Here is a 27,935-nt window from a genome sequence, read left to right as displayed (position 1 = left end):
TTCTTGTCGCGCGGGGTCCGGGGGAGCGGGTTGCGCAAAGAGTTTTGAGAAAACCTAACGACAGGAGAAGATTGCCCACGCCAAAAACGTTTTATTTTTCGAAGCACGTTGGCCAGGGCATGTCTGCAAAGCCCAGGTGGAGGTGGAGGTTCGGTTAACAATAGGGAAAACGATGTATCTCACTTGAATCTGAGGAAAAAGAAAAGAAAAAACAATAGAGAAAACTGGTGAGGGGCACAAGGGAATGCTCTGTACTATCTTTTAAATTTTTCTGTAAATCTAAAACTATTATAAAATTAAAGATTTATTTTTTAAAAAAACATTTGCGTGCATTTGTATCAGATACATGCAAGTTTGTCGTCTCATTTAATGAGGTTCAGCAAGCATTTCCAGGGAATCTACTGTGTGTCAGGCTCTGAAGTAGATTCTGGGAATACAGTGATTAATAAGGCAAGGTCCTTGCCCTCCCTAACTGGGGAATGAATAGTTTAACTGAAGTACGTGTGGCAAATGAGGAGAGGAGCTAACTCTGGGACAAAAGAAGCATGAGAAGACACTTGTCCCTGGTTATACCCCATTGGTGGTACACATCATTATGCTACGGCCCCCTAAGTGTGTGTTCCGCTGAAGAGGGAAGTCTTCACAGAGGAACTTAGCCTTGACATAAATTAGCAGGGCTTAGATATACAAGAATTGAGGGAGAGAAAGATATTTATTTATTTAACAAACATGTGTTAGGTGTGTCATATACACCAGGATACAGAGACCAGGGCCAGTTTTCGAAATAAAATGGTATTTTAATAAATACTATTTATTTTAATAAACACCAAGAAGGCATTAAATTATGCAACATTCATTCCTGATTTTTTTTTAACTTTCATTAAAATAGGAATAGATGGATGCTTTTTTCTTGAAGACAGTGTCTCACCCTGTCATCATCACTTCTGTCATCATCATAGCTCACTGCAGCCGCAAGCTCCCAGGCTCGAGTGTTCCTCCTGCCTTATGCTCCCAAGTAGCTACAGGTGTGAACCATCATGCTAGGCTAATTTTTCTATTTTTTGTAGAGACAAGGTCTCATTGTTGTTCAGACTAGTCTGGAACTCCTGACCTCATGTGACATTCCTACTTCAGCCTCCCAAACTGCTAAGATTACAGGTGTGAGCCACAGCACCTGGCCGATTTTTTAAAAATTATAAAATATATTAGTCACACAAAAAAGTTACAGACAATAATAAATATGTACCCACCATAGAGCTTAAGAAAAATATTCCAGATAGTGAGGTTTCCAGGTACCCCTCCCTGAACACATTTCCTTCCCTGTTCCCAAGGTGGCCACTTACCTGAATTTGGTGTTTATCATTCCTGTTCTTATCTTTCTGTTTCTGTTATTAATGTAGGTATTTATAAATATTATAGTATTGGTTTGCATATTTTATAAATGTTAATCCTTCTGCAATTTGGTCATGATATTTTGAACTTATTCCCAAATGATTCAGAACAAAAATTAATGTCTGTGGTATGTGTGTATGTAGAGAGAGACAGTGATACACACAATGCTACAATAATTGTGTACAATACAATACAAAGAATACTACAGTAAAATGCTTGTATGTTTCTCTTTGAGCATATGTGCAAGAGTATATTTAATATATTAATATATTAGGAATGAAAATGGTTTATCCTCGAATTTGCACATTTGAGATGTAATCAAATTACAAAGCACGTGTACTGATTTTCACTCTCAGCAGGATATGAGACTTCTGTTGCTTCTCATCCTTATCAACACTTGGTAATTGTCAGACTCAATTTTTATCCAATGGTAGTATAAAATGGTAGGTGTTCAAGTATCTACTGAACAACTACTATATGCTAGGCACTAGCAATAAAGTACTGGGGAAATGGCAACAAACTAAAGCTCCTTAATAAAATAATAACTGTAAAATACTTATAAACATGCCTAACATGGTAACTGTTCAATTATTAGTAGTAATAGTGACTATTACTGAGAAATGGGTTTGTATTAATTATGTGAGAGAAGGGAGATTCATACTTTTACCTTTCTATAATGTTAAAACTTTTTTTATAGTAAGTATATATTACTTTTATTACAATAATTTTTTTTTTACTTCTTATTTTTTTAAAGATATGGTCTTGCTATTTACCCAGGCTGGTCTCAAAGTCCCAGGCTCAAGCAGTCCTCCCATCTCAGCCCCCTGAGTAGCTGGGAGACAGGCACATATCACCATGCCCAGCTCTTATAATAAATTTTTTAAAGGAGCACAAGCTTGTTTTGTAGAAGGGGCCAAGGAGCATCAGTGGGAACCACTTATCATATTCCTCTTGCTACCAGGGAACCTTTTTTTTTTTTTGTCAATTGTATTTAATAACACACAGCAATATGAATGAATCTCACAAACAATAATCTGAGCAAAGAAAGAGCACATCTGTATGATTCCATTCATTTAAAGCTCAAAAGCAACCCAAATCACTTTACTATGACAGTCATCTTGAAAGGATTTGCTTTTGTGTTGAGCAGTCCCAGGTGTAGCCCTTCTTGGAGTAATTCTCCATCTGAAAGATTTCCAAAGGATTCATTCTCTTCCAGGGCCAGCAGAGACATTCATTTCAGCACCAGGGTTAGCACACAGGAGAAAGAGAGACCCCTCTTCCTACAAGAAAAAACAAGGTTGGCTTATGGCCAGGCTATTGGCTACCATCTTCACAAAGTCAAAAACTGGGTCTTCTGATGTGTGAAGGGTGGGACTCAGGGCTTGAGAGAGAGAAGAATGCCTGCAACATCAGCTGTGAATGTTTGCTAGGTGACAAAGATTCTCTCCTTGACCAAACTCCAGCCAAGCTCCTCTGAGTCCTCTTCTCCACTGGCCTGAACCTCAGCCTATAAACACTTGAACAAACACTAACATAGTTTCTAACAACTCAAGGCCTCTTCTCTAGATTGACCCCAGGCCCCCTTAAAGTGGCTGCACAAGAAAGCTCAAGGCTGTGCAAAGAATTTACAGCCTGTTCCAGCCAACGCCTGAAGACATGGCCCCTGTCTCCCAGCCCCTGTGGGAGGGTAGGAGCCTAAATTCCAGAAGCACCAGTTAGTTAGCAAACCCAGATAAGTTTCACATGGACCAACCTCCCCTTCCACTTTTTGTAATTTTTTGCTTCCCTTATTCTCCTGAGCCCCATTTGCTCTCTCTCTATTCCCTCATTCTCCCTTCAACGTGCCTAGTCACTCTACACAAACTGAAGCGGGTCAGTTAATGCTGGACTCTTTTTCCTATTGCAATAATATGTTACTGATGAAAATCTGTCCTTACTTTACCTGGTGCCTGGCTTTATTTATCTTTGCCATAGGAAATCAGAAAGAGATAAATAAAGGAATATCCAGGTCCATTTGGAGCTGAAAGAGAGAGGGCAACTAAACTTGCAACATGTGGGAAAACATGTATAAAAGTTATGGCTAAATGTGAAAGAAAGAAGTCATGGAGAGTCACTTATAAAATATTATGGGGTTTTTTTTTTTTTTGCAACTTTTGATTACCTGAATTATTTGCTTTGATCTCTAGTGCATAATATGATGACTCTAAACAGAAACAGAAAGCAAGAAAAGCAGCTAATCCAAGTCAGAAATTCTCTCCTATGCTACCACATTTTAGAGTAAGTTGTGGTCTCAGCATACTGAAAGTTACAAAATATTACAACACTAGCCAATCTCCTTCTACCAACCTCTGCTGGTCATGCTGGAATGACTCAGTGAAAAGAAGTGAGTCCAGGCTGACCTTTTAGGAAGGCAACAAAAACTAAGTGCTTTTTCTATCAATTAAAGTAGCTATTTCTATCTTTTCCCTTTGCTGCTTTGTATAATTTTCTTATTTTTTCTACTATTAAACTAAAAATCTATTTGCAATTAAAAGTTCTTTGTACAAATCCTCAGAAATCTAGGCTTCGTTATTTTTAATGTTTTTATTTATTTTTATTTTTTTTTTCTTTTTTTTTTTTTTTTTTTATTAGTGGGTTTTTTCTGAGGGTATATTTTTATTTTTTTTGAGACAGAGTCTCACTCTCTTCCCCAGGCTAGAGTGCCATGGTGTCAGCCCAGCTCACAGCAACCTCCAACTCCTGGGCTCAGGTGATCCTCCTGCCTCAGCCTCCTGAGTAGCTGGGACTACAGCTACCCAACTAATTTTTTCTATTTTTAGTTGTTTGGCTAGTTTCTTTCTATTTATAGTAGAGACGGGGTCTCGCTCTTGCTCAGGCTGGTCTCGAACTCCTGAGCTCAAGCAATCCTCCCGCCTCGGCCTCCCAAAGTGCTAAGATTACAGGTGTGAGCCATCGCACCCAGCCTTAATGTTTTTATTTTTAATAAATGAGGCATCAATTTTTAATAAAGGAAACAGTGGAGGCCACTCATACTGGCTCACTGAAGCCAATTGTTAAATTTTCAGCAATTTTGTGAGCCAGCCAAAATCACGTTGGTAATCTAAAATCAGCCATGGTGGAAATGTTTACACCATGAAAACTGACAAACACTACAAATCATGTTTCTTCCTCCAGAGAACAAATGAGTAGTTGTTAAATATTTATCAGCACACTACTAAGGGCATTGTTGTGGGTTGGGGGGGGATATCAAGAATTTGGGGGAAAGGAGAAGCTTACAAAAAGCTTGTGGACTGAAAAAGAGTCCCAAAGTAAGTTTGTAAATTTAGAAAGGAGATGTTATTTCTTATAAAGGCATTATTTCTTACAACCTGCAGGCTGACCATCCTGACAGGTTGGAAAACCAAACAAGCACTTCAAGGGAGGGATAAGACAGGAATTTATGCTGAATGGGGTTGGCCAAGTATACATATTCAATAGGTTATAGGAGGAGCTATGAATATTTATGAAGGAGGCCCACATGCATGCCTATTAGGTTTACATGTATGTAACATACATCCTATGATCACTTTGGGGTGGAAATTTAACATTTAAATGTATTATAATTAGGTCCTATACATAAAAAGGTGATATATAGGGCACGAGTCCATGAACTGGGCATTCTCCTGAGACAGGCCAGAACCAGTCTGTGGCCAGCAGACTTATTAAGAAGAAACCTTGTGGTCTAAAATAGCTGTCATGTCAGAGCCATAAAAACAGGAGAAGGGAGCCAAGGTTGGATGAAGTAAGCAAAGGAGTCTTCTAGCCTTTTCTTCTCAAGTCAGCCTTTGATAAAATCTAGCAATGATTAGCAAGAGGTGAGGGGGGTTAGAAGCAAATGGGACACAGCCAGCCTCTGTCTTGTCATGGCCAGAAACTTAAAACTTCAAGGTCTTTAGCCAAAGGAAGATCCATTCATCTTTGAAGGGGCATAGGACTCTTATTTCAGTCCTCAAGCTCTTTTAAAAGATTAAAAGCTGGTTTAATAGAGGAAGGAATCTACTTTTCCTGGCTCCATCAATGACTCACTTTGGCATAGGCAAGTTACTCAACTTCTGGTTTCTTTGTGGGTAAAAAAGATAATAGAGCCTGATGACAAAGCCCTATTTTATAAAAACGTAACAAAGCATACACATATTTAAGCAGTGACAATACTTGTGAAATTAATGTACATCATCCTATAAGTGGTATAATTGGGTCAAGCAATATCATCCTCAAATAATGACCTAAAGAATCATGAATCATCTTTCCCAATCTACTTATTTCTAAATTTAAAAACAAAAGATTGTAAAGACATGATCCTATGAAGCAAGACACAATATCTTAATCTTCCAATATGCACAAAAACTTGATAATCCTTCAAGAAGGTGTTATTCATACTTACCTAAGTCAAACAGCTTTCCCGCTCTTCAACACTGAAAACACTGGGCCGTTAATGCTATCATGTTCCAGCAGAAATGTCTCAAAGACCCTTTTCATCTTCACCAAACAATGCATCATGTCTGCCAAGACCCATGGGAGATAAGCACACATCCACAATAAATACTGTATTGATATTTTTGTACTGTTATCTTTAATTTTCAATGAGTACTTACTTTGAAAACATACCCACAGGCCGGGCATGGTGGTTCACACCTGTAATCCTAGAACTCTGGGAGGCTGAGGTGGGAGGATCACTTGAGGTCAGGAGTTAGAGACCAACCTCTCACAAGTGTGAGATCCCGTCTCTACTAAAAATAGAAAAAATTAGCCAGGCGTGGTGGTACATGCCTGTAGTCCCAGCTATGTGGGAGGCTGAGGCAGGAGGATTGCTTGAGCCCAGAAGTTTGAGGTTGCTGTGAGGTAGGCTGACGCCACGGCACTCTAGCCCAGGTAACAGAGCGAGACTCTGTCTCAAAAATAAAAAATAAAAAAATTAATACCCACCAAAAATTAATCTTGCATGAAACTGAGTGCCTAATATGTGCTAGGAACTATGTGAGTCCACTTAGACACTCTCATTTCTGCCAGAAGGTAGAGGCTTAATTTCTTTAAGCTACGGTGAAAGCAAGCTCTCCAATCAACCTTTGGGCCTGTGTTACAAAGGTCAAATTTTGAAATATTTGCTCATTGGGAAGCTCTAAGCTGCATTCCACTACCAGTTTGCCAGCAGGATGGGCAGTTAAACATGATATTCATTCTGCATTTCCAATGGACACACAGTAATAATAGCTATCTATTATGCACTAGTTATACACCAGACACTTCACAAACATTTACAACTCTTCAAGTTACACATTTAAATCTCATATTAGAAATGAAGGTTAAAGGTCTGAAGTAACTCTGCCAAACCCAAATGTATAGGGATTTGAACTGGGTTGGGATTTGAACCCAGGTCTCTCAGTTCAAAGCTTTGTTATTCACTACAGTACAATGGCTGCTTTCTACAGGAATGTTCCTCTTTCCCACAGATAGTTATTTTCCAGAAAACAGACGTTTTTAAACTATAATTGTGCCAGGTTTAAAGCTATGGAATAATTAGCAAAAAAATGCATTCTTGCATGGAATATACCTAAGAAATACATAAAAAAGAGCTGACTCTTCCATGGTGTTATAGGCAGTTTTCAAAGTGCCAGGGTCAGGATTAGGGGGCCTCACTTGGCCGACAGTAAAATATCTAAGGAGCTCAAAAGATTCTGTAATCAGGATAAATAATACTTTAAAAATAAAAATTAATGCAAAAAAGCCATGATGATGAACAAAGTAGCAAAATTTTATATAAAGATCTGTGTTACTGATTTTTTCCTTTGGCCTCAGACTCCAACACGACCTAGCGTGACATTATTACTGATGCAGAGTCCAAAACATGCACCTGATGATGACGCAGTTATCGCCAAGTGTGAGGGGTCGAGACATTGCATACCTGCAAGGCCCACACCCCCAGTGAAGCCGGAACCAACATCCGGCTTCTGGAAACTGTTGCTTGCTTGCCATGGAAACCATTGCTTGCTTGCTTGTTTGCGCCAACTTTGCATTGTTTAAACCCCTGTATAGTGGGGCTACCAGCCAACCAATCATGTTAAAGGTCAATGCATAATCCACGCGTGATCAGCCACTGCATAGCGAATGCACCATAGGGATAAAAGGCACGCTGCAACCCTGGTCGGGGTCCTTGCCTGCAAGAGTGGCCACTGCGTTGGTGCTCTGGGGCTTGGACCCTGGCTAGCCAGAAAATAAACCTCTTGTGTAATTACATCCTCGATGTCTCTGCTTTTCTGTCCGGTGGGGCTGTGGAAGGTCGGTCCCTAACACAAGTTGACCCTGCTTTCCTTCTTCCTTCGTTTCATCAACATTTGAGTGCCTACTAACCCTCTAGGCACTAGGGATACAGCCACAGGAAAAAAAAAAGATGAAAAGTTCTGCCTTCATGAAGCTTACCTTCTAGTGAGGAAGACACAATAAGACAATTGAATAAAACATAAAGAATGTTAGTGACAAATACTAAGGAGAAAAAAAAAAGCAAGGAGGCGAGATGTGATACTGATTTATAGTAAGAAATACATATTTGGCCTCTCCACAGTTCCTCGCACACAACTCTTAAAACCCTTGGAATCTCTGGAATGAGGAGACTGTCTTTTATATGCTGAGATGACTGGTGGGGGGGCCCTAAATGAGGGCTGGTCACCAGAAAGATCAGGACATGATTAGAGGGTTAGGACTTTCAGCCCCAGCACCTGACCTCCGAGGGAGGGGCAGCGGGCAGGTGCTGAAGGCTGAGTTCACCCAGCGATGATGCCATGATGCCGACATAACAAAGCCTCCGCAAACCCCACAAAGGGCAGGGCCGAGAGAGCTTCCAGGCTGGTGAACGAACACGAACACATCCACATGCGGGGGGTGGGGGTGCACCCCAGCTCCACAGGCATCATGCCCTGTGTATCTCTTCATCTGGTTGCTGTATCCTTTAAAATACCCTTTGTACCAAATGGGTAACTGTAATTAACACGTTTCCCTGAGGTCTGTGAGCTGCTCTAACTAATTGATCAAACCCGAGGAGGAGGTGTGGGAAGCCCAGTTTACGGCTGGTTGGTCAGAAGCACAGATCACAACCTGGGGCTTGGGACTCACATCTGCTGTGAGCAAGCGAGGGTGGGGCCTGGGGTGGGGGGTGGGGCCTGAGCCTGTGGAATCGGTGCCATCTCCAGGTCGGTACTGTCAGAACCGGCGTCCAACACTGGAGACTTGCTTGGTGTGTACGGAAAAGCCCCCGGCATCTAGTGTGAGAAACGCCCCGTTAGGTGACTGTGTGAGAATACAGGGGAAAACGTTTGGTCTTTCCCCAGAGGAGATGTGAATAGTCAGGGTGGGCTTGTGTGTAAATGCTTAAATGCAATGGCCGGGGACAGCCTCACTCAGAAGGTGGCTTTGAGGGAAACCCTGAGAGAGTAGAGGGAACTGGCTACACAGGTAGCTGGGAGAATATTCCAGACAAACGAATGCAACAAGGCTAAAGCAAGTGCCCCAAGGCAGCGTGAGGTACTTTGAGGAACAGTGAGGAGGCCATGCAGTTTGGGAGAGGATGTAGGAGGCAGTGAGGTCAGAGAGGTGATGGGAGGCAGATTGAGTAGGAGCTTTTAGGTGGCAGTAAGGCCTCTGAGTGGGACAGGAGTCACTTTGGAGCAGAATAGTCACTCTACCTCTTTTTTTTTTAAACACTGATTTTTTTTTTTTTTAAAAAATGCCTATTCTGTCTCCTTCGTCAGAAATAGACTAAACAGAGGCCAAGTGCAGATTCAGGCAGGTGCCATGCGGCTTCTGCATTGATCCAGCTGAGAGGTTAGATAATGTCGTAGATCAGGATGTCGATAGCGAAAGGCAGGGTCACTATCTGGATATCTTTTGAGGGGAGAGTAAATAGGGTTTTCCGGTGGATTGGATGGGGCTGGGAGGCCTTGGAAGAAAGCAGGCAAAGATGACTCTAAAATATTTGGCCTGAGCAAGGTTGGGATTGTCATTCGCTAAAATGGGAAAGACTCAAGGTTTATGGTAGTTGGTTGTGGGGAGAAGGGTGGATGTTGGGGGCTCAGTTTGGTTATGTTATATCTGGGATGTCTACAAGGCATCCAAGTGGGAATTGTAAAGTCGGCAGTTTGATATTCTCTTTTGGATCTCAGGGGTGGGGTCTGGCTGGAGTTACATATCTTGGATTATCACTAGAACCCCTCCTCTGAAAGTGCTACATTATCTCAATATAATCATTTATTGAGCATCTGCCAGGTATAAGCACCAAAGTAGTACTGGGTGTGTTAAAAATATGGATACAACCCTGCCTTCTCCCTCTCATCAGCCCTACTAACTTGACAAGGGAATCCAGACTGTCCCAAGATCACTACTGAGTGTACCCCACCCTCCACAGCCTGGCCCCTGTAGACAGTGCCACTCTGTCCTACCACGTCCCCAGCCCCACACTTTATGATTTCGCAATACTAAGATGCTTTGGGTTTCCCACACTCACACTGCTATTCTGGGCTTCACTGATTATGCCCATGCTCTTCCCTCTGAGCACAATGCCCTTTCTGTCTCCTCTTGTCTGAATAACTTTGACCTCAAAACTTAACTCAGCCTTCCTTGGACCGCCAGGCTGGAAGGCCTTAGATGCCCACAATACCCCACATGCACCTGCATCTCTTTCCCGTGGCCTCAAGTTCCGTGCGGAGGGCGCGCACCCGGAGCAGCACTCCTGGCCTCCCTTCACGCTTCTCTCCCAGCGGAGAAGGAGAAGGAACAGGGGTGCCCAACCTAGTCCTATCACCACTCTCTGTTCAGACCTTCCTGGCCAGGGCTTGTTCTGCTCTGCTCCCTGACACGGCCAGGCGGGCCGCTGCCTGGAGGGCAACGTCAGGGATGGAGGATTAGGAAGCCGCACATCCAGCCTTCACCAGTGACTAAGCTGATCGCCATCTGTCTGATTCCCTCCTGATTTCTACACTAGATCCCTATCTGGGTGGGGAGAAAAAGTTATTTAGTGGGTTTCTGCAATGCTGGCATCAATAACACCATATTATCAGCCCCTGCACATCCGTTAAACTCATTAAAGACTATGTGTTAATCGCTTTTGTACCCTCATTCAACAAAAATGTATTGTGCACTTACTAGATGCCAAGCACTGTTTAGAGCCATTAGGAACTTGTTCAATATATTAACCTGGTGGTTTCCTTGTTCTGAAACTCATGGAATGTCCTAATTTCTGTAAGAAAACCCCTTTTTGTACAATGTTACTTAATTTTAAAACATTTCATTCACTCATTCATTTGTCCCTTCATTCATTCCTTAAATAAATGCCTCAAGCCCTGTTGTAGGCCCTTGGATTGAAAAGATGAACAAGTTAGGTCCAATGCCTGCTCTCGTGGATTTCTAGTCTGGTGGAGGAAACAGGAAGAGCAAAACTTCTAATTATCAACAAAATTATGCCCACAATCCCACCAAAGATTTACAACAATTGTTGTTGATCCCTTCTGATCTTTATTTACACATGCTCATAGTTTATACATGGTTAAAAGTGTAACATGGGCCAGGCATGGTGGTTCACACCTATAATCCTAGCACTCTGGAAGGCAGAGGCGGGAAGATCACCTGAGGTTGGGAGTTCGAGACCAGCCTGAGCAGAAGCAAGCCTTGTCTCTACTAAAAATAGAGGCACCACGACAGGTTATCTTTTTATTTTAAACAGATGGATTTTATATATAGTGAAATGCACAAATCTATTATTTTTTTACAGTGTCTCTGTCCCCTAGCTAGAGTGTAGTGGCGTCATCATAGCTCACTGCAACCTCAAAGTCCTGGGCTCAGGCAACCTTCCTGCCTCGGCCTCCCAAGTAGCTGGGACTACAGAGGTGTGCACAGTGCCTGGCTAATTTTTCTATTTTTTGTAGAGACAAGGTCTTACTCTTGCTCAGGCTGGTCTCGAACTCCTAACCTCAAGCAAACCTCCCACCTCGGCCTCACGAAATGCTAGGATTACAGGTGTAAACCACCATGCCTGGCCCAAAATTACAATTTGAAAATTAAAAAATAAAAATAAAAAAGCTTGTATAACCAACACACACACAAAATATACAACATTTCCATTATCCCAGAAATCCACTATTGCCCTTGGTTACTTAAAAACTTTCTCAATAGGCAATCCTGATTCTGATTCTTTCTTTTACCATAAGCTAATTTTGCTTGTTATTCCTAGGTCCTTTTAACATCTCTGTTAGTTTTTGAACATTTCCTTCCTTTCTGTCACAAAAGGATATGTGAGGATCTCCTTCCATTTTTCTCTACACCAGGCCTGGATTAAGCCATTTCTCTAAGGACCTCTGTTTCTTTTAGTGAGAAGTGGTATTTAGGCTCCAAGATCTGCATGTCCTCATTGTTACTGGGATATCATTGTTTCTGTCTTCAATGGACAGAGCTAAGAAATAGCAAACTCACCGGTAAGTTAGAAGTACATACAAAACCAGTCGAGAATAAGTTGCTGACCTGATGTTACATTAGCTTGAATATTTCCTACAAATAAGAATATTTTCTGGCCGGGCGCGGTGCCTCACACCTATAATCCTAGCTCTCTGGGAGGCCGAGGTGGGCAGATTGCTCCAGGTCAGGAGTTCAAAACCACCCTGAGCGAGACCCTGTCTCTACTAAAAATAGAAAGAAATTAATTGACCAACTAAAAATATATATACAAAAAATTAGCTGGGCATGGTGGCGCATGCCTGTAGTCCCAGCTACTCGGGAGGCTGAGGCAGGAAGATTGCTTGAGCCCCGGAGATTGAGGTTGCTGTGAGCTAGGCTGACGCCACGACACTCACTCTAGCCTGGGCAACAAAGTGAGACTCTGTCTCAAAAAAAAAAAAAAAAAAAAAAAAGAATATTTTCCCATATAAAACCAATAAAACCATCCCAAATCAGGAAAGTGACACAGATACATCATTGCCATCTAATTCTTAGACCCCATTCAAGTTTGGTCAATGTTCCAGTAATATCTGGATCCAAAACAACCTAGGTTAGGATCATGCATTGCATTTAGTTGTCCTGGATCTTTGGTTCCCACTGGTCTGAAACAATTCCTCAGTGTTTTCTTGACTTTTATGACCTTGACACTTTGGAAAATTACAGGTTGATTATTTTGTAGAATTTCTTCAGCATTGGTTTGTCTGATATTTTCCCATGATTAGATTCAGAATATCACATGGTATCCATGAAAATTGAGGAGTAAGAATCTCTAAAAATTCTCTATTCCATAAAAGCAACATGAAAATTGGCAAAAATTGTCAGAATAGACTTTTTCCAGAGCATTTGAAATGAATCCAAGGCTTGCAGCAACCTAGGGATCACATATTCAAGAAAATTGGCATGATCTGGGCAAGAACAGTGAGCTTTGTGGCATTTTAACCTGTCCTAGTTCCATCTCCTCCTCTCCGCTGGCCAGTAGCCTCCTATGTGACAGCCAGCAGCCTGGCAACCACTGAAGGAAGCAGAATAGGGTTGGAGCTTCTGCAAAGCCTCCTTCTTGGAGAAGTGTCATTATCTTACCTATTCGGGGGTTGCGGGCAGAGCAGGCTGGCAAGGCAGTGTTTTTTGGACCTGCCTAGCAGCCCATCTAGTGTGAAAAACCATTTCCCCAGGGGCATGCTGACATCTTTGAGAGATAATTCTTTAACTGCAGCTGCCTGAGGTGGTGGATAATGGTTGGGAAAAATAATAGGTTTGAGGGAAAAAAAAAAAAAAAAAAAAACTTAAAGAGAAAAGCTAGAGAATGACATGTCTGTGGGGGCTTTGAAAAGTTTGGACCTATTCCTGGGACTCCAGACGGCCCTGCACATGCACAGGATGTGGACAGGCCCATGAAAGACCTGGGAAGGCCCTAAACTTTCACCCTGGCCTCACCCTGAGGTTCTGCACAAGCAGAGAGTGAAGGTTAAGGCAGGGTTGTAAACTGCCTTGCTGAATGTTGAAGGTAGTCCCAACATGCACACTTTATCAATTTTTTAAAAATTTTTATTTTAACTTTTTTTTCTTTTTTTTCACCAACATAATCCAATGGAGAATCAATTTTAATCATTATTTATTACCTTGCTGCTGTGAAAGATAAAAAATAGCTTTCACCCTTTTCTCTCCCTTCCAATATATAGATTTATTTTTAAATTCTCTTTTGATTACCTTTATAGTTTAAAATTAACACCTGTGTACAGTTTAAGGAATTATAAAACAAACACCCTTGTACTTATCATGGAGCTTAAGAAGTAGAATATCAGCAATGTCTCTGAAGCCCTTTCTGAGGCCATCTTTCTCCCTACTCCCCAGAAATAAGCACTACTCTGATTTTTGTGTGTATCATTCCCTTGATTTTCCTTAAAACTTAAGCACTTATGAGTTTCACAATTGAAAATTTTTATGATGCACATTTTTAGTACACACAAAAGTAAACAGTATAGTATAATGAAGTCCCATGTATACGTCACCCAGCTTAAAAAAATTATCATCATTTTTGCCAGTCTCTTTCACCAATGCTGTCGTTGCTAGAGTATCTTATCTCAAATTCAAGACATCCTGTCAGTTCACCCATGACAATTTTGGTGTGTGTCTCTTAATAGTCAAGAACTTGTAGAAAAGGTACAAGAATAATACAAATAATTCCTACATAGTCTTTTATCCAATATTCACCAAATATTAACATTTTACCTCACTTTCTGTATCATTCTCTCTCTCAATAGACATACGTATTTTTCATTCTTTTAAAAAACTAAACATTTTTATTTTATTTTAATTGTTATGGGTACATAATAGTTGCATATCTTTACAGTGTACACGTGATGTTTTGATACGGGCAAACAATGTGAAGTAAACAAATCAGGGTAATTGGGGTATCCATCACATCAGGTATTTATCATTTCTTTGTATTAGGAACATTCCAATTCCACTCTTTTGGTTATTTTAAAGTATAACCTGACTTACTGTTGATTATAGTCACTTTGTTATGCTATCAAATATTGTTCATTTTATCTAACTGATATACATATTTTTCTTCTGGACCATTTGAGAGTAAGTTACAGGCTTAACCCTTTAACCCTAAATATTTCAGTGTGTATTTCCTAAGAACAAGACTATTCTCTTACAAACCATACTATAAAGATCAAAATTAGGAAACGAATGCTGATACTATACTAAAAGCTAATTGATAAACTGTGTTCAAATTTTCCCAGTTGTCTCAACAATGTCCTTTGTAAGGAAGATCTAGTATCATAGTTCATTTCATTGTCATGTTTCTTTGGTCTCTTTTGACTTGGAAGAGTTTCTCAATTTTTTCTTGTCTTTAGTAACCTTAGCATGTGCGATGAGTATACGTAGATTATATTGTAGAATATCCATCAATTAAGTTTTTTTTTTATGTTTCCTCATGGATAGATTTAGGTTTTGTAAAAAATACCCCAGAAATGATGTTTTCTTCACAATGTTTCATTTTAGAGGCCCATGACTTCAATTTGTCCCATTACCAGTGACGTTAACTTCGATCACTTGGTTAAGATTGTATCTGCCTACTTTCTCCACTGTAAGGTTACTATTTTTTATTTGTGAACAAATACTTTGAGACAATATAAATATCCTCTTGCTCACCAAGCTTTCTCTACTAGTTTCAGCATCCATTGATGAATCTTCACTGAATCCTTTACCAAATGGTGATTTTTCTAATTCCAACATTCCATCTATATTTATTAGTTTTATTTCTACCACAATACACACACACATACACATTGTATGCATTATCAATATGGATGCATGGATTTTTACTTTACTATCATTACTGATTCTGATATTCAAATTGTCTCAGATTTAGCCAGTGGGAGCCCCTTCCCACTGTGCTCTTGTGTTGACAAGGATTTTTAAAAAATCTTAAGCCCTAAACCATCCCCATAATTAATATTAACAATAATTCCTTAATATAATTTCAGATCCAGTCCATGTTAAAATTTCAAAACAGTCTAAAAATGTCTTTTTATAGTGTTTTGTTTAAATAAGGATCCAAACAAGGTTGTCGATATATCTTGTAAGTCTATTTTAGTCTACAACAATTCCTTCTTCCTTCATTTATTTTCATGTCATTTATTTGCTAAAGAAACCACATCATCTGTCCTGTGGAATTGCTTACATTCTGGATTGGATTGATTGCATCCTCAATATGCCATCAAACATGTTTATCACGCACATTAAATTTTGAGTGAAAAAATTGATAGCTAGACCTATAAATTGATAGCTAAACCCAGATGCATAATCACACTCAGTTCAATTCTTTTCGTGAGAATGCTTTACAGATGGTGCTGGGTGGTTCCTGTTATATTACATCACAAGCACATAATGTCAGACCTTCCCACCCTCAGTAATGTTTACACAGATCATTGGGTTGAGGTAGGGTCATCTTGATTCCGCCACTATAAAGTTTCTTATCAACCTTTCATCTGATTAGCAGGCATTGACACTTTTGCCTAGACACTATTTTATTAGTGTTGCAAAATGGCAGTTTCTAATTCTATTGTTCCTTCTGCATTTATTAGCTGGAATTTTTGTATAGAGAAAAAAACTTCCCCACCTGTTTGTTTACTCTGAAATACCACTGATAAGGAAAAATTGGAGAAATGCTTGATTCCTTCCCTTTATCAATTTTCAGAATAATAACAGAGATCACTGAATACTTTTAGAATTTTTATAAACTTGTGGATTCTTATTTGTTTACTATGTTTCAAAACATCACAGTCAAAATTCTTCTTGATGTTCAAGTTGTCCCATCTTTGGCCAGTAGGATTTCCTTCAAGTTAGCATCTGTGTTCTTATTTTTTTCTTCTTTATTGAGACATAAAATAGATATAGCAAAGTTTTAAAGTACATTAACCTTAAATGAACAGATCATTGAATTTTAATATATATTTGCACCCTGTAACCACCACTCAGCTACATGATGTTCCCAGCACCACAGAGGATTTCTGTGTACTCCTTTTCATTTAACAACGTCCTCTCTGAGAGTAACCACTATTCTGACTTTTTTTTTTTTTTTGAGACAGAGTCTCACTTTGTTGTCTGGGCTAGAGTGCTGTGACGTCAGACTGGCTCACAGCAACCTCAAACTCCTGGGCTGACACGATCCTTCTGCCTCAGCCTCCCAAGTAGGTGGGACTATAGGTAGGCACGTGCCACCATGCCCGGCTAATTTTTTTTCTATATATTTTTAGTTGGCCAATTAATTTCTTTCTATTTTTAGTAGAGATGGAGTCTCACTCTTGCTCAGGCTGGTTTCAAATTCCTGACCTTCAGCAATCCTCCTACCTCGGCCTTCCAGAGTGCTAGGATTATAGGTGTGAGCCACCTCGCCCGGCCTATTCTGACTTCTTGAACTTCATATAAATGGAATCATTCAATATGCATTCTTTTGTACCTGGTTTCTTACACCCAAAACGTCTGTAAGATTCATCTTTGTTTTTGCATATATCAGTAATTCCTCATTTTTATTACTGTGTAACGGATTTCTTACTGCTCATCTGTACCCATTTCTCTTGGATATATACCTAGGAGTGAAACAGCCAGATTAAAGGGTATGTGTATATATAGTTTTAGTAGATACTGCTAAGTAGTTTTCAAAAGTGACTGTTTAAGTTAACACTTCAACCACTAACTTAAGACAGAAAGTTCCAATTGCTTCCTAACCTCACGAACACTTGATATTGCTGGTCCTTTTAATTTTTGAGCCTTTGTAGGTTGGTATGTAGTGGTACTTCATTGTGCTTTTAATTTGTATTTACCTGGTAATTAATATATAGATCACCCTTTCATATGTTTATTGGTCATTTGGATATCCTATTTTGTGGGGTACCTGTTCACGTATTCTCTTGCCCCTTACCTTTTTTGGTCTTACTGGTGATGTTAAGTGTAATCACTTGATTAAGACAGTGTCTGCCATGTTTATCCATTTTAAGGTTCTTTTTTCCCTTTGTAATGATAAATGATCTGTGGAGAGATACTTGGAGACTGTATGAATATCTGGTTCAATGGTTTTAGCATCCATTGATGATCTTTGCTTAGATAAATGATAACAGTGGCTGTACAATGGGCATTAGTATTTTTCATAGAACTTCAAGTGATTTTAATGTTTTTGCCAATTTTTAACTGAGTTGTATGTCCTTTTCTTAGTGACTTGCAGGAGTTCTTTATATATTCTTATTATGAATCCTTTGTGAGAGATATGGATACAAAAAGTCTTCCCCTAGTCTGTGGCTTGCATTTCAAACATCTTAATGGTACCTTTCATTGAACCAAATTTCTTTGTCTCTTTTTTTCTTTTTTAGAGAAGAAGTCTCAGGCTCTGTCACCCTGGCTGGAGTGCAGTGGCACAGTCATAGCTCACTGTAGCCTCCAACTCCTGATCTAAAGTGATCCCTTGCTTTAGCTTCCCAAGTAGCTAGGACCAAAGGTGCACACCACAGCACCCAGCTAATATTTTTTATTTTTGTAGAGATGGAGTCTCACTATGTTGTCCAGGCTGGTCTCAAACTCCTGGCCACAAGCGATTCTCCTGCCTCAGCCTCCCAAGTGCTGGGATTATAGGTATAAGCCACTGCTACTGGCCTGAACCAAATTTCTTAATTATAATGAGGCTCAATTTATTTTTCTTTTCTTTTAAGTTTAGTGCCTTTTGTTTTCTGTTTAAGAAATATTTTCCAAAAAGAAAGAAAGAAATATTTGCCCACCCAAATCTGTGTTCTTCTATTAATAAAACTTGATTGATTCACCTTCCATATTTAGGTCTGTGATTCACCTTGAATTTTTTTTTAAGTGATGTGAAGTAGAGTGTCAAGATTCATTTTCCCCATACAAATATCCAATTATTCCAATAACATTTGTTGAAACAAATAAGTTTTTAAAAATTTAAATAAAAACATGACATCTGAAAAAATTGATGAGCCAATTGGAGCAATTTGAACACTGAATATCTGATGATATTAAAGTATTAATGTTATTTTTTAACTGTGATGATGGTTGGGTTACATTTAAAATTATACATTTAAAATGATCTTTTAGAGATATATGGCAAATTTTTTTACAGATAAAATTATATGATGTCAGGATTGCTTCAAAATTATCCAGGATACATATTGGCATCAAAAGTTAAAACATCTTTGTACCACAAATATAGTAGTTATTTCTTACAATCGGATAATTTTGTTATGATAATTAAAATTTTCCCAAGACAAGGAAGGAGGATTGATGTGTAACTTCTAATAAAACATACTTGTTTAATCATGTATTGACTCTGGCAAATTATACACCCACAGGTAGCTGTCAGACACGCTGCTGTTGCCATCTGTGACCTGCACATGTAGGTTTCCAAATTCCACCTTATGAGGTGACTCAGAGTCATAAAGGAAAACTGCATTTTGGTTGCCTGATGGTGACTCCTATTTCTGCCTTCCAAGAACATGTGCACACACATAAGGAATCCAGGTGTGGTCTCATTCAGATCCGGGCTTGCCATGGGACATACCTTTAGGCTGTCTAGCATTTATGAATATTCCAGGAAATGGTGTGTTTTGCTGGTTTGAGGCCTTTCTTCATCCTATTTCTTCTATCTTTGGTCTCTTTCTCTCTGGCACATACACAAATGTAAACTTCATTTCTAAAATAGTTTTTACGAATTTAAATTTTTTCCTATATTTTCTCTGAACCCAATAAAACTGGTTTGTACAATATCTTTCTTAAATTCTAGTAAGAAAAAAAGCCCACAAATTACTGTAAACAAGAACATTTCACATAATAAATGTTCTATCATCACATGTAAAGATGATACAACTTATAAAACAAAGTGATAAATACATGGGCACACAATGTGTCACATAATAAGGGCCAGGATTCCTAAATTAATGAAGAGTATTTAGTCGCTACTTTTGTTTTATGAACATAAAACATGTCGTATAAAAAGCAAATATCTCATTTAATTATCAAACAACCTTTGAGGTATCAAACTCACCTTTGAGGTGAGTGCTCTGACCCTGTTTTCCGCGTCTGAGGCCCGCACGCTATCCTCCGCACTTTCTGTTTTATCTCCAAGGTCGCTTTCCCGCCCTCGGTTCTGCGCGCAGGGGTCTCCATTTGTCATTACCGACGCGTCCTCGGAGAAAGAACTCATGGGGTCGCTAGATGGTGCTCTTCGGTGCCTTCGCCCAAAGGCCGCGCATTTTGCTTGGCTTGTGTACTTCCGGATGAGAGCGCCCCTGGGCGTTCTCGTAACAATCACTCTTCCCACTGCTGTGGCTGCAAACAGTCCGTGACTCTGTGCTCCACCGCGTCCCCCGCCGAAGTCCTGTTTGTCTCCCTCGGAGGCCCGCCGAGTGCGTGTTCACTCCCTTCCCGAGATCATGCCCACGAGCAGACTAGCGTCTCCGCGCAGTTACCAAGCGTGCGCGGCCCGCCAGCCGTACAAGTGTGCTGCTACCACATCGGGGACATTGACGGGACACAGGGCACAACGTAGGCACTAAGAGCCACAGGTGCCACTTTTCTTACAGTTGCTTCTCCCTGGCTGGTGCGCCCAGGATTCGTGTGTATGCAGCAGGAGGCACACGGGTTCCCTGTGGGAAGGGGGTCTTCTAGCATTGCAAAACATTGTAAAACACTTATTCATATCTAGCAATCAATATTAATATGAAAGAGGTGTGTCCGTGTTTTTGGTGCCCCTTCCTGAAGTAGCCGAGGGTCCGAGGCCGACAGAGTGCGCCGCCCACGGCGGGAACGCAGAAGGCCGGGGCGGGCGACGCCGGCCGGGCGGACGGAGAGTGAGGAGGACAGGAAGCTTCCTGGTGCCCACCCATGGGGGTCTAGGTACCGGGTGAAAGGCTACCTCAGGGAACAGCAGGGAAATATCTGCACAATCACCGAGCCTTGAGTGCGTCCTTGGTCACTGACGGATCGGAACGCGTCCTGATCGCCCGGCCAGGGCATCGGCAGGCTCGGCGGCGCGGGGAGGCCGTGGTCCTCCCGGGCTCGCACGAGTCTAGGAGACCCATTTCCTGCGACATTCTCTGCCTCCCCAGAATGCACGTAGAACCAAGGCAGAGAAACCGTTGGTGGCAGGGACCAGGGGAGCACCCTCAAACACATTTGCTCACTATCTCGAGACCTACGCCATCTAAATTGGACCGCACGTGTCTGTTTGTATGCTCGAGTTAAATAAGGACACGCGTAAACATGAGATTTCATTCTTGGATTGTGAATACTGGCTGGATTAGAAAGGGGCTGCGGCGACCCCCACTCCGCAGTGGAAGAAGGGACTGACTTTGGGGCTGGGTGGGAAAGGCGTTTCCCTCGAAACTTCCCGCGCTTCTCAGTGCGCTTGGGGAGGGGGCAGCTTCTTTCTGGGGCCTTGTTCCGCCTGCCCCGCGGGCCTGCCCGCGCCCAGCCCTGCGCCTGCTCGCTCCCCCTCTCTGATTCCCCAGGGGGGATGCGGAGTAGGTGAGGCGGGGCAGCGTCCAACCCTGTCGTGAAGGTGTGTACTCATCTCAGATGACAAGTGTGGAGGAGGGTCTCGTCTGTTGGTCCAGATGCAGGAAGACTTGCACAGTTTCCATTTGCATGTTTGGCAGGGTGTGGGAAAATCCTTTCTGGTCACTTTTCTGCATTATTTTCCTTCAGCAAGGTTGAGTACGTCCATAAAGTTGACAGGAAAAATAGGCCAGATGCTAGGACTGCTCCCTAGAGGGCCCGGTCCCCCTTACTCTTAGTCACCCCAGGACACGCGCCCCGGAGCCCAGCCTGGTGCAGTTCCTCACAGAAACCACGAGGTGGCGCCGCGGGGCCGAGGCCCGGCCGACGCTCGTGCTTCCTCCAGGCGGCGGGCGAGAGGCCCGTAGCTTAGGCCGGTCCCGGCTCGTCCCCACCCGGGGTCTGTCAGTGCTCCGGTTTATTCATCAGTTTTCCCACCTGTTCAACAGACGTTTACTGAGTGCCACCAGGAACGAGCCGAGAGATGGAAAGGTCCCGTGATGCACATCGGCGTAGCACGCGCTCCCTTGCCGCACGCGCCGTAGGCCCCAGGCGGAGCTGCGGGGCGGCGAGAGCTCAGGTCCTGAGGAGTGGGCGGGCTTCACAGATGAGCGGAATGGGGCACGGGGGAGCCCTTCAGGTGAGGGCAGCCCGGGCAAGGCGAAGGAGTGGGGCTGACAGGCTAGAGGGTGAACTAGCCACTCTGGGCCTCCGCTTCTTCTGTAACGCGAGGGGCCCGGCCCGGGCTCTGTGAGGGCCGCCGTGGCGCCCGGGCGGCTGCCCCGCCTGCTTCGCCGAGCTGAAGGCAGCCGCCCAGATGCGCGCTGCTCCACAGGCGCCGCGCGCTCGCCTCCTTTGCTGCGAGGAGGGGTGCCGGGTGCCGGGGCCAGGCTGTCAGGTGCAAAGGGCACACCTGAGATCCTGAGGTGGGCAGACCTGCATGTAAACCCCAGCTCGGCCAGCTATTATTTCAGTGACCTTGGACAAGTCACTTAACGTTTCTGACCTCCTGCTTCCTCTTCCAGAAGATGGGGTTGATGATACGCGCTTGTCTTTGGGAGGACGGATGTCTTCTGCAGGGTCTAAGGGCCAGGAGGCCTGTGTTCAAGTTCTGGCTTAGCCACTTACTAATTGTGTGTCCTGCATTGTGATGTCACTGAATGTCACTGTGTCAAAGTTTCTTCATCTCTTATATGGCTATATATAATCTACCTCATGGAATCAGTGAAAACCTAAATAAGGTGATGTTTTCAATCCTGGGCCTAGCACATAGTGGGTGCTCCATTATTGTTATTTTCCCCCTCTTAACTCACATAGCGCTCGCTACCAAAAATATGGTTTAGCAATATATCCTGTCTTGTATTTCTTATTAATGTTATGTTTGTTGGCCTTGTCTCCACAACAAGAATTTAAACTTTATAAGGTCATGAATGATGTTGCCTAGCGCCATGTGAGCCTACAGTAAGCACAGAATAAACAGATCTCTGTGCCAAGCGCCAAGGCTAGGATACTCAGACCTTGGCACTTTTGTTAATCCAGCCACTATTTCAGGAGCTACTATGTTCAGGCTGATAAATTCTGGAACATTTCCTTTTCAGGACTTAAATTTTCTGTATAGCAATGTGCTATATATGAGATGCTCCTGGGATTAGAGTGATCCTGTGGCTACTATGACTGTACTAATACTAATAATGATAGCTAACTTTTATTGAATGTTTACTGTGTGCCAGACAACATGCTTTGTATTCATTACCTTATTTTTTTTTTTTTTTTTTTTGAGACAGAGTCTCGCTTTGTTGCCCAGGCTAGAGTGAGTGCCGTGGCGTCAGCCTAGCTCACAGCAACCTCAAACTCCTGGGCTTGAGTGATCCTTCTGCCTCAGCCTCCCGGGTAGCTGGGACTACAGGCATGCGCCACCATGCCCGGCTAATTTTTTTATATATATATATCAGTTGGCCAATTAATTTCTTTCTATTTATAGTAGAGACGGGGTCTCGCTCTTGCTCAGGCTGGTTTTGAACTCCTGACCTTGAGTAATCCGCCCGACTCGGCCTCCCAGAGAGCTAGGATTACAAGCGTGAGCCACAGCGCCCGGCCTTCATTACCTTATTTAATCCTCATAACAACCTTATGAGGTGATTTATTATTATTCCCACTCGACAGATAAGGAAACTGAGGCTCAGGAAAGTTACGTATGAGAGGAGGGTTCCTGTAGTTACTACTGTAAGTGGGCGAACTGAGATTTAAAGCCAGGTCTTCCTGATACTGGAGCTCTTGCCCAGGGCACTCTGCCATGGTGTCTCCAAGGAACGACACACATGCAAGCACCTCACAGAGGGCCTGGCACATACTAGGAGCTCAGTAATAGTTGGCTGTCTTCCTTCAATCAAGAAGTGTATCTAGGAGGGAGTCTAGGGTGAAGCAGGCACATAAACAGGTGAATAGGGTGGGTATAAAACCTCATCCTGCCCTCAGGTGGTACACACTGCCCAGTCATAAGTTCTGACGAAGAAAAGCCTCAGGTTCTTGGGGGCTTCCAGTGGGACATCTGGAAGAAGGCTTTGTTTCAGGCAAGACGTGAGAAGGCAGAGTGCTGCTCCTCGTCCACGCATGCAGTGCAACGGTGTCATCACCGGGTACAACGTTCCTGGCAGACCTCTTTTCTAGGGGAGGACACAGGAAGGCAAGGAGGATGCAGAAGAGTCACTAGAGGGTTTGGGAGCTAAACTTGGTGTTCCTGAGTGACAAATGCCTCTGTGTCCCCTGTGCTAACCCAAACCCACAGCCCATGACCCATATGTGGAAGAGCAAGCTGTCAGTCAAGGCCTGGTCTTTGGAATCTCTTCTTTGGGAAAAAACCAACGTGGGGCTGCCACAGAGCCATGAAACAAATGCACAGAGCTATTTTGAGCAACTGTCCCCAGGGATCCTGATAGCACAACTTGTGTAACTGGAACTAGGTCACCAAGTAATCTCACCAGTGTCAGAAAAAATGCATGCAGAAAGAACACCAGCTCAGGAGAATGACAGAGGACCGCTTTCTCTGACTCTCGGTAATCCCTCTGCGTTGCAAGTACAAACTAAAGACACGAGACGGGTTAAGTGGACTAAACATTTTCTTTTAAAATTGGCAATAATCTAGGCACAAAATAAAGGTAAAATTATTACGTCCTCTAGTTCTTGTTGTGGCACGATCATAGCTGCTGATGGTAGTCATGGAAACCAGCAGAGGTGTCAAATCTTAGCTTTCATAGAAGACAACCTGAACTTATTCTGATCTGAGCTCTTTTAAAATAGAAACTGTCTTGAACCTGGGTAAGCAGGCCTCAAAGTTTTTCTTCTGCCTGGCTTGGATATGTTTCTTTTTCTCTTTTGTGGCTACATAGAATCTAATAATGATCAGGAATTGGCTCTGGTGAGGTCTATAAAATGTTACATTAAATCTCTTTTCTGTTGCCAGAGGCAGAAACCTAAATCAACCAAGGTTAGATAAGATATATTTATTTTTCATTCCATTTTAGTTTTTTGTTTTTAATTTTTCCCCACAATATAGATGGAAAGGACTGAAAGTGGTCTGAAAATATTCAGAGACTCAAAGATGGCATTAGGAGTCTCTCTCTGTTTTGCCATCTCTCATCTCAAAGTCTCTCATCTTTAAGGCTCCTAGTGGACAAGGGCTGTGACACTGGGCATTCTGAAGTCACATCTTCATATTCTTTCTGCTTTAGTTCAAGGGAGAGAAGTTGGCTTCAGGATGAAAAAATCCCAGGTGCGTTCTGACGGCCTCAGCTGGGAACAGTTGCCTGCACCTGGGCCTCTCGCCGTGGGGAAGTATCTAAGTCTCAGAGCCGCCCACAGCGGCCACGTGAGTGGACTGGGGAAGAGCTGCTCCCTGCACACGCGAGTCCTCTGCCCAGGGCTCATCAACTTCATCAAAGTGTGCTCTCAGATAGCCAGATGTGGTAAAGGATCTAAAAAATGAATTCTGTCTCACTTGTATTCAGATGGTAGCTGAATATATTGTGCGGTCTAGGGAGTGCATGCCTGTATCAGTTTGAGTCTAGTCAGGAAACAGAAATCACATGGTAATTTTTTTTTTTTTTTTTGAAACAGTCTCACTGTGTCGCCCGGGCTAGAGTGCCCTGGTGTCAGCCTAGCTCACAGAAACCTCAAACTCCTGGGCTCAGGTGATCCTCCTGTCTCAGCCTCCCGAGTAGCTGGGACTACAGGCATGCACCACCATGCCTGGCTACATTCTTCTATATATTTTTAGTTGGCCAATTAATTTCTTTCTATTTTTAGTAGAGATGGGGTCTCACTCTTGCTCAGGCTGGTTTTGAACTCCTGACCTTGAGTGATCCGCCTGCCTCAGCCTCCCAGAGTGCTAGGATTACAGGTGTGAGCCACCACGCCTGGCCACACATAGCAATTTGAACAGAGAAAGTTTAATATAAAGAATTATTATTATTATTATTTAGAGACAGGGTCTCACTCTGTTACCCATACTAGAGTGCAGTGGTGCAATCACAGCTCACTGCAGCCTTAAACTCTTGGGCTCAAGTAGTCCTCCTGCCTCAGCCTCCCAAGTAGCTGGTACTACAAGCATGTGCCACCAAGCCCAGCTAATTTTTCAAAAATTTTTTTATAGTGAGGCTGGGGGTTGATGGCTCACACCTGTAATCCTAGTACTTTGGGAGGCCAAGGCAGGAGGATTGCTTGAGGCCAGAAGTTCAAGGCCTGAGCAAGAGTGAGACCCTGTCTCTACAAAAAATAGAAAAATTAGCCAGCTGTGGTGGCTCATGCCTACTTGGGAGGCTGAGGGTCTCACTCTGTTGCCCAGGCTGGTCTCAAACTCCTGGCCTTAAATGATCTTCCTACCTCAGCCTCCCAAATTGCTATGAGTACAGTGTGAGCCACCACACCTGGTATTAACATAAATAATTATTAAGTATAACAGAGGGTTACAGCAAGGAGGGATTGGCTAGTAACAAAGAGAACTCTGGTGAATATAGAATAGCAAATGTAAGAACCAGCTACAGGGCTGAGAGAGAGCACCTCACCCCGCCCAAGGCAGAGATCCAGACCTGTGCAGTGGGGAATTGTCTCTATCGTGAGGGCACTCTGCTGCAGAACAACACTGGCCGGGAGGGGCGCCTGGGGCTGGGCCAGGGAGTGCTGTCTGCTGGGTGCTGCAGGCTGCGGCTACTGCAGGAGCTACCCAGTAAGCACACCAGGACCAGAGGCAAATAAACTTCTTTTGCTTCTGCAGTGTCTCCCCGACACCCTCTACTGACAAAATTTCTGTGCCAGCTAACACAGGAGAAAATATTTGAAGTCCCAGATCCATTTTCACAGAGTAGTCCAAAAGGGTGAATTTGGAGCTGAGAGTTCATCAACTGATAAGCTGCATAACACCTAAGATAATTATGCTCGGTTGGGGAAATATCCAGATTTAGAAGCCATAAAGCAACCAAATTCGTATTGAACACCAATTATGTGTTATGTTTAGGTTTGAATCTAGTGGATATGAGACACCTTAGGTCATTGAGTGGCAGTGTGATATGATGAGAGCAATTCTACCACATGAAGACTCCTTTTATACTCTTGAAATCACTGTGGAGGAAAGTTTGCTACCTCTCTGGTTATTAAAGAAATGAAATTTAAAATTGCTTCAGTGTACCATTTTATGCTTATTGGCAAAAAATAAATAAGCCCACTGATGGTCAGGTGTTGGATACAGATATGTCAAACATCGCTGGTATCTCTAGTTTATTGCAGGGGTTCAATCTTTTCTAGAAGAAAATAATAAAACAAGAGTCTTAAAATAATCACACCCTTTATTCACTAATTTAAAACTGTTGAATATATTACTAAGTTAGTAACTAAAAAAAAATCTATCTATACAATAATAGTTATGGTAGTATTAATTTTTGAAACTTGTTTACTGATCTTTTTTCATTCTCAGTGTGTCTTCACTTGTGGGGGTGGAGAGGGAGAGAAAGAGAGAGAGAGAATAGTATTAATTATTAAAGAGGGAAAGGTAGAAAGCCCAAACATCTAATGAATGAAGAATGGTTACATGGTGAAGAAACATTGTCATGACAGACTATTATGCTATGATTTTAAATTATAAATTTAACAACTTCATGGAGCTATAGAAACATGAGGATGAAATTAGGCAAAATGAAGAAAATAGCAAAAAAATGTTTAAATACCATGATTATAACAATGGGGGGGGAACTTATACACAGGCTAAATGAAGATACTAAAACCCACTGAATTATACACTTTAAATTGGTGGATTTTATGGTATTATGGAATTATATTTGGTATTTATTAATTATATTATGGAATTATACTTGGAATTATATTATGGCATTTATGGAATTATATCTCAAATTTTAAAAAATGACTAACTGAGGCCACAGGGATATGTAAACCATTTCTGTGGTAAGGTAAGGAGATGTTTTGCTTACATATTCCTCCAAAGTTGTTTAAACCTGAATTTTTTTTTTTAAGTTAAAAGTTTGGTTCTGCAGTTTCGGCCCTACATTTTTGTAGTAGGTCAAAGGTGTTCTCCGCACCACACAGCCCAAGGGGTCACTCCGAGTGTGTAGGGGGCTTCTCCACCCATGGAGTGAGAAGGCAAGCTGCAAACACTGAGTCCGGATCCGGTGGGTGGAAAGTGTCCCTTGAGCCTGAGTCAGGCACGTAGGTGGGAAATGGCGCTTTGGACCTCTCAGGGTTAACTTCCTTCCTGGGTCTGCCATGCGGGGACAGTAAGGGTCCCAGAATTCGCACATGTGCAGAGCTTCACCACACTGAGAAAACTCAGCCGTCAGCTCCCAGCCTCTCACATGGCCCAGCCCTCATGGCACACCCACACGCACACACGAGGGGGCAAGTGTGTCACTCAGCCTTCCGAGCTGTCATCTGGGACACCTTTTGCTAGATTGTACTGT

The 27,935-nt window shown here is 42.3% G+C and overlaps 1 long non-coding RNA gene across 1 annotated transcript; it reads right to left on the bottom strand.

Annotated features, from left to right (window-relative positions):
- Positions 1-232: 232 nt before the first annotated feature.
- On the bottom strand, positions 233-21,173 carry LOC105863762 (uncharacterized). The gene is made up of 3 exons (XR_001150628.2): positions 19,463-21,173; positions 5,813-5,930; positions 233-2,672 (listed from the first exon to the last, which is right to left on the bottom strand). It is a non-coding gene; the product is annotated as an uncharacterized LOC105863762 (long non-coding RNA).
- Positions 21,174-27,935: the final 6,762 nt, after the last annotated feature.

Source organism: Microcebus murinus, chromosome 19, assembly GCF_040939455.1.
Source record: "Microcebus murinus isolate Inina chromosome 19, M.murinus_Inina_mat1.0, whole genome shotgun sequence".
In the NCBI taxonomy this organism is placed as follows: domain Eukaryota; kingdom Metazoa; phylum Chordata; class Mammalia; order Primates; family Cheirogaleidae; genus Microcebus; species Microcebus murinus.
The sequence above is the reverse complement of the archived record's forward strand: the minus strand, read 5'-3'. Positions and strand labels throughout refer to the sequence as shown.